Here is an 8,045-nt window from a genome sequence, read left to right on the forward strand (position 1 = left end):
TTAAAATTTTTACTAAATATTGGCCTGGCACAAAGCATGCCTGCAGTCTTGCTACTAATCTGTGCTTGATTAGTCACCAACACAGCTTGAGGCTTAATTCTTATTCAGGTTCTTAGAGAACTTACTTAACTGTCAGTTTATTCTATGAAACATGCAGAAACTTGAGAAATACTAAGCAATATGTATGGCTTAATCCTTTATAATGTGATGAAAATAGTGAAAATTTATGACCCGCTTATGGGAGAATAGGCTACAAACACTAACAAAATATACTACAAAGAGGTGTGGTACATGAAACCTTGAAAAGTACCCCTTATTGTGATGTAACACAATAAGGGCTACTTTTCAGGGTTTCATTTCACCTGAGGGTTAAATGAAATAAGGGGTACTTTTCAGGGTTTCACTTAACCTAAGGGTTTCACGTAACACTTAAGTTGCTTATCTTTCTTTTCACCCTGCGTGCCAGTATAACATTATTCCTATGACTCCAACCTTCCACTTTCTCTTCTTTCATAATCTTTGTATCTCTTTCTTTTACCATGTTGCTAATTATTCAATGCATATACTAACCATAAACATAACTGGATTCTCCTCCAATTTCTACAATTCCTACAGTCTATTTAAAGTTCAATTAAGAAGAGATTCTTCTTTCGCTCAGCATCTAGGTTGAATCTCATTTCCATTATTTTACTAGTTAATAGCTTTGGAGAATTGGCTTACACATCTCCTTCTGTTAAGCATGTATGAAAGTAGTCTTCATAATGCTGTTATGAGAATTAAATATGTTAATATTTCTCAGGTGCTTAGAACAGTTTGTGAGACACAATGTTATATTAATGAAATGAAAAGCAAGTAACAGCGTAGCTACCTCTTGTACCGTAGGCAGTACAAGTTGGTCTTTTTCTCAGTAAAGTCAAATCTTTTATTATTTAAGAAAGTCACTTCTGCTTCTGTTTGTCTCTGCATTACAATCACTGATTTACTCATCATTATTCACCAATACTTTGGTATCTGTGTTGAAGTCTTTGACTTTCAAGTACTGCCATTATTCTAGACTACAGAATCCATAGAGGACCAATTCTTCACGCTGGCTTCTCAATTCCCCTCAGTTACAATAATCTTCCCACTTCACCTCCACTAGCTATACACCAAGAACGACAGTTGTAAAAGGGTTTGCAGTTTATGAACTGCATACAAACACAAGACAAGAGGGTGATCAAGACTGAAATCCACAAGAGCAGAATTGATGACGGAAAAATTCTCTCCTAACTGGGTCCTTGGCCCATGACTATACTCAGTATTGTTCTGTCATTCCAATGTATTGTTCCTCTCAGATCGATAGCTTTAAAATCCCATTATCTTATTGCAACATGCTGTGCTTCTAGATTATTCTCAACCCTTGTTCTTCTTCCTTATTTATCAAAACCTTGTAGCATTACTTCCTTTCTAATACAGATTTGATATCATGAATTGACATCTATACCTAAATTCTCCAAGTTCCTGTTATTAACACTCATCACCCAAATCTCAACTGTTATAAAATTGACCACCTTATCCATATTTGTACCTAAATAGCTAACAAAGACTGGTGAGTCTTATACATTAGGGCACACTGGTGCCAATATAAATTCATGGATATTAATCTCAGAACTACACTTAATATTTCTTTATAATCAATTAAATATCTCTAAGTGGTCCTTATTTCTAGGCTCCATATTTACAATAACAAAATTTCTCCATATTCTCAAACTGCAAACCTCAGAGATATCTTTGCCTCTTATTTTAGTGAGAAAAAAATAAATAGAAATTGCCTTACCCTTCACAATCAACTCTATTACAAATTCTTAAATGCTAACATCTTTTCTCTATTCTGTTACAACTAGAGAGTTATATTTCTTTTTTACTAAAACCTGTAATCTCCCTACTGTACCATTAGTTCTTGAGCACAGTCTCATTTTTCTATTTCGGAAATTTTGACTACCATTTTTTCATGACCTTAACCATTTTCTCTGTCTTCAATCTCTCCATTATAATTTTATCAGTACATTTCTATCTGTATTACACTTATTTCCCATCCTACTGTCATTTCACCTACGATGCCTTTTACAGATAACTTTTTGAAAGAGTTTCATACACTCTCTATTTTGTTATCTCTTTTTAACTACTCAAACGTGATGAATGGCTTTTTGCTCTTATTAGTTTGATTAAATGGACCAAGGTAAAAGTTATGTTCATGCTATTTTGTCTAGTGGACATCTTTTCCGTTATCACATGGCTTGATCTTTCAGCTGTTTCCAATGTCTCCTTACTTCTTTCCTTGTTTGACTCACATCATGCTTTCTGGATTCTCTTCACCGTCTTTATTTTTTTTCTAAATCATTACTAAATGTTGACATTTCTTATTACTCTGTCCTGAACTCCTTTCCCTAGCTACTCTGTCTCCAGGACAAGATGATGATGTTCCAACATTTACCGAGCATTTCTTTATTGCCAGGCACTAGTCTATGTGCTTAGTGTGCTTTAACTAATTAAATTCTCTCAGCAACTCCGTAAGGTATTCATATAATGATTACTATGTTTAAAATTAGGATACTCATGCACAGAGGAGTTAATAAACTCACTCAAGATAATTCAGATGATAAGTGTCAGGGTCAAGATTCAAATTTAGGCAGTCTAGTGCCAGAATTTATGTCTTATACTACCATCTTAAAATAACATGCTACAGGAACTTAGTCCTCATTCATTTCCAGGTTTCTGTTTTATCTAAGTATTGATTGTTTTTGTTTCTACCTCTTTGAACTAGACACATTTACTAAGCGCTTTTGAATATTACATTACCAACTCAGTGAAATATATCCAGAGCTTAATTCACGTCTCTATCCAACCTCTAAATGTTCTTAATCTCTACCATTCTATTGTCTATACACAGCAGCTTCATTACTAGAAGGGCAAGTTAAATTTCTAAGAGTTATTCTTGTTTTACTCTTTCCTACAACTCCCACTACCCAACAAATCAGCATATGCTGCTAATTTTACCTTCTCAGTGTTTTTTGAAAACATCTTTTAATTCTGTTCCTACTGTCACATTCTCAAGCCAGCGATCTCTGTAACTTATAGGAAGTTGCAGACTTATTGGAGTAGTCTCCTGAGGTTTTAGTTTCAAGTCTTTGGTTTTTTAATGATAATTTTTTTTTCAAAGAAGCCAGAGTAATGCTTTTAATGTGGAAATATATTAATGATATTGCCAGTTAAAAATTTTTAATTATTCTATTTCCATCATCAGTGGGTTAGACCACTCCTGGATTATGATATATTATATGGCACTTCACCCACTTTTCTTCTTCTTTTTTTAATTGCATTTTAGGTTTTGGGGTACATGTGAAGAACATGCAAGATTGTTGCATAGGTACACACGTGGCAGTGTGATTTGCTGCCTTCCTCCCCATCACCTATATCTGGCATTTCTCCCCATGCTATCTCTCCCCAACTCCCCACCCCCTGATGTCCCCTCCCATTTCCCCCCAACAGTGCTCCCCTCCCTGTGTCCATGTGTTCTCATTGTTGAACACTCACCTATGAGTGAGAACATACAGTGTTTGATTTTCCATTCTTCTGTCAGTTTGCTTAGAATGATGGTTTCCAGGTTCATCCATGTCCCTACAAAGGACATGAACTCATCGTTTTTGATGGCTGCATAAGATTCCATGGTGTATATGTGCTACATTTTCCCTATCCAGTCTGTCATCGATGGGCCTTTGGGTTGGTTCCAGGTCTTTGCTATTGTAAACAGTGCTGCAATGAACATTCGTGTGCATGTGTCCTTATAGTAGAATGATTTATAATTCTTTGGATATATACCCAGTAATGGGATTGCTGGGTCAAATGGAATTTCTATTTCTAGGTCCTTGAGGAATTGCCACACTGTATTCCACAATAGTTGAACTAATTTACACTCCCACCAACAGTGTAAAATATTCCTATTTCTCCACATCCTCTCCAGCATCTGTTGTCTCCAGATTTTTTAATGATTGCCATTCTAACTGGCATGAGATGGTATCTCAAGGTAATTTTGATTTGCATTTCTCTAATGACCAGTGATGATGAGCATTTTTTCATATGTTGGCCTCATGTGTGTCTCCTTTTGTAAAGTGTCTGTTCATATCCTTTGCCCACTTTTGAATGGGCTTCTTTGTTCTTTAGGTGGCAAAACTTTTTTTTAAAGTATATAAATAGACAAAATATAATGCTTGCTTCTATTTCAGTTGGAAGTAGCAACCAATTATATATAATAAAAAAAGACAAAGATTATTATACAGATTTTGAAGTTTGCCATGTTAATGCATATTCATTTAAAGTGTTAATAGTCTAAAAAGTTGAATACATAACTTAAATGCAATAAAAAGTGCTGTATGAAAATTGGCATAGCATGTTTCAGACACCTGAACAGCTTTATCATTAAAATATTACTCCATAAATCATTGTAATGGAATCATCAGAAAAGGCCAGTCCAAGAACATGTTCACTTTATAATTCTAACAGTTAAAATTAAACAGGAACATTGTGTTACATAAGCCAACACTGGGTAAGTTGTCTCTAAGATGACAAACACTTCAAATCTGTAGAGTAACTGGCCTAGAAATTCTATATCCTCTTAAAAGCACTCTATAGATTCAATGGAGAATTCAATCGGGAAAAGGCTAATCATTTGTACTGAAATCAGCAGACTTATAAACCTGGAAGACGTCCTAGAGGTCATTGCTTCCAAGCTCTTCACATTGCAAGTAAAAATAATGAAACAGGGAAACCCTTCCTTCATCAAGATGAATTTCTGGCAAACAGTGGGATTGATTAATATTCTGGCCTCTTGACTTATAAACTAATACCCCTTTTTCACCGTTAAACATTTGATGGAGCCAGATACTAGCAATAATAGAAAATACATTAATGTCTTATTTACATGTATAGAATGCTGAGCTATACATCTTATTCATTGATTTAGGAAATATATGGAGAATTTTTCAATGAGCAGTTTTACAAAGTATGACGTTTTATACAAAATGAAGTGAACGGATGAATAGATCTTAAGGACGTTCAGACACTGTAAACAATTTAGAAACACGGAAAATGTGACATTGAGAAACAAAAGAAAAAAATAAATGTCTATGATTCACTCTGGAGAAGCTGATGGGTGATAATCAGTAAGACTTGACCATTTAGAGAGTAAGGAGAAAGGAAACTCATTCCTTGTAATTTATTTTTAGAATTATTCTTTGAGGATGTGAGATGTCAGAATACATTTGAATCAAAGGATTTCAAATTCTTGGCAAACGGGGAAATGCGTTATAAACTGTGACAAATATATTCCATTTGCCCCTTTAGGTCACACTCTTTAACCTCTCTCAAATTTTCCTTTAGCTATAGAAGCGTGAACTAAATTGATTACATCAGTGAGATCCCACACACTCTGGCTTCTCACTTCTGATTGGACTGGGTCACCAGGAAATACTGGAAGAAATCTAAGGGAGAGAAGAGAATGAGCATATTTGAGAATAAGACATTTATTTTTGTAGTTTTTGCTAGGTAGGGTGGCTGGCTACATCCGTCACCAGAAGGCCACTGTCTCTCCTGAGGTTACCTGACCAGTGTAACATTTTTCCTTTCTGGGTTCAGAAAAGCTCTCCTATTGTTCCTTACTTCCTAGGGTGTTAATATCTCTGCAGCTACTAGTTCTTTTTTATTAATAATCCTTTATGATTCCCCTGCCCTAATCTCTGAATATATCCTTTCCAAATACCTTTTTCTTGATACATTTCAATTTTAATTATTCCATTTATTTCCTACAGGGCCTCTGATTGACATAGTAATTGTTACTGGAAGTGATATCTAGAAACTGGTCTTTAAAATGAGATTCTACAGTTTTGTTTGTCATATATTTAAGGAGCAAATGATGACTTCCTTACCAGAGGAAAACGAGACACAGATAATTCACAGAATATAAAAAAATCATAATTATTCAAATGTAAACTAAAGGGACATCGGATAAAGCACATGGGAAAAAAGATATTAGAAGAAGTTGCTATGACACTTAGTTATATGGGAGGCAGAAAGGAGAAATCATAACAGGCTTAAGATTTCTATCCTTAATAAAGCTTGCTTGTAAGATTTGTTCTTGGCTGAAATGTGGTTTTTCTGTTAGGAATGATTTTCCCCAAAATTTCAGACTACCAAAAGCATTCAAGTGTACAACGTAAAATGCATTGTGTGTACAAAGATACTCTTAGTAGTATCTTATTATGATTATACTCTTTGTACACATAATGCATTTTATGTTGTACACTTGGTTTCCTTTGGTAGTCTGAAATTTTGGTTTGTGCTAGGAAGCAAGCACCTAAGTAATCAGTCCCCAGTTCAAATTCTGCAAACGGAATATCTATTAAGCTCCCTGGTAGATATTATATACTTGCTGTCACAAATCGTGTAGGTGGAATTAAGCAGTTCCTGTGTGACTCTGCTGGCTAAGTGCTCCTGCAAACTTGTGCGAGGTTTCCCCTGCTCTTCACTTATTTTGCCTTTCTATGTGATTATTTTTCTTTGTATCCTTTTGCTGTAGTAAATCATATCATGAATACAACTATAGGCAAGTCCTAAATTCCTCCTAATAAATCAATAAACCAGGGGATGATCTTAGAATTCTCCAACATACATAGTAACAGAATAGCTTATAGTAATTGTGGAATCTCCTGACTACTTCTTAACACCCTAGAGAACATATATAGAAAAACAGAGAAATGAACAACTATGGCTATAAAATTAAGACCATGTATGAAGAAACAAAAGTCCTTCTCCATGACAATTTTGAAATATCTTATTTCTTATAGTCTCAGGGTAGATGTAGCTGAGAATCAAGCATAGAATTGTAAAGGTCTCAAAGTCATAGCGCAAATTAGACAATCTATCCCTACAGATTTCTTACTTAAAGTAATGACACTGACAGGAAAAGAGCGAACCCTAAAACACTGGCTATGAATATTATTTCCCTGAAGTGCTCATGTTATAGGTGGCAAGCTATTCCCCTATCTGAGGGATCCCAGTTCACCTCTGCATTAAAGCCTTCCTGCAACAATGGATTCCCAAACTGATACCAATTTTCACCTTCATCACTTTGTTTTTCACCTTCATCACTTCATCATTTTGTTTTCCACAGGGCTGTATTTGCATTTGATCTTAACAGAATCTATATTGACCAAGGAGTTATAGACATGGACCAGGAGGTAACAATACATTAAGAGAATTACAATATCCCCTTCCCCCAAACTGCATCTGCAAAATCCCAAAAAGCATGTGGTAGGACGTATATATATTTGGCAAAGAAGAAGAAATATACATTTTAAATAGCTCAAATTTATTGACAACAATGAGCCCAATTTGGGCTCAGGATATGATGCCTTGGCTCAAGTATGTAGGAGTGATAATGAAAGTATGCCAGAAGAGTAGACACAACTCAACAATAGCTTACACTTAATAAAACCAACATATCTCATATGTTGGCATACTATACAGAAGAAACTGAAAGCTCAGGAAATTGGAATGGATCCTGTATGTGAGAGCTAATCAGTTATGTTATCTCCACAATTCCATAATAAATAGTTCAAATGGATGTTATTTTTTAAATGACTGTCAGAATATTAAAACTGATTATCTGACCACAAAATAAGAGCCATTATAATGCAAATTAGAGCCAGATTAAAGCTCCCAAGCCTTCACCACTGGAAATAGTGTACCAAAAACAGTAATGTCACATTCCTGAAATAACGATAGAGACTAGGACTACTATCAAAGACTAAAGCTGTAAGGACGATAGTTCCTAATACATTTTCACTATACATATCTGTTTGGTTCACAAAAAGAAACAAACTCATATGAATGCAGTATGGAGAGTTTCAGCTTTCCATGAACTAAATGAAAGTAACGATGCAATTCACAGTCACAGTTATAGATGTGTTATTTTTACTGTCAAATTAAACATGAACCCTCGTTCCTGGTAT

Source organism: Cebus imitator, unplaced genomic scaffold, assembly GCF_001604975.1.
Source record: "Cebus imitator isolate Cc_AM_T3 unplaced genomic scaffold, Cebus_imitator-1.0 Scaffold40, whole genome shotgun sequence".
NCBI classification, from domain to species: domain Eukaryota; kingdom Metazoa; phylum Chordata; class Mammalia; order Primates; family Cebidae; genus Cebus; species Cebus imitator.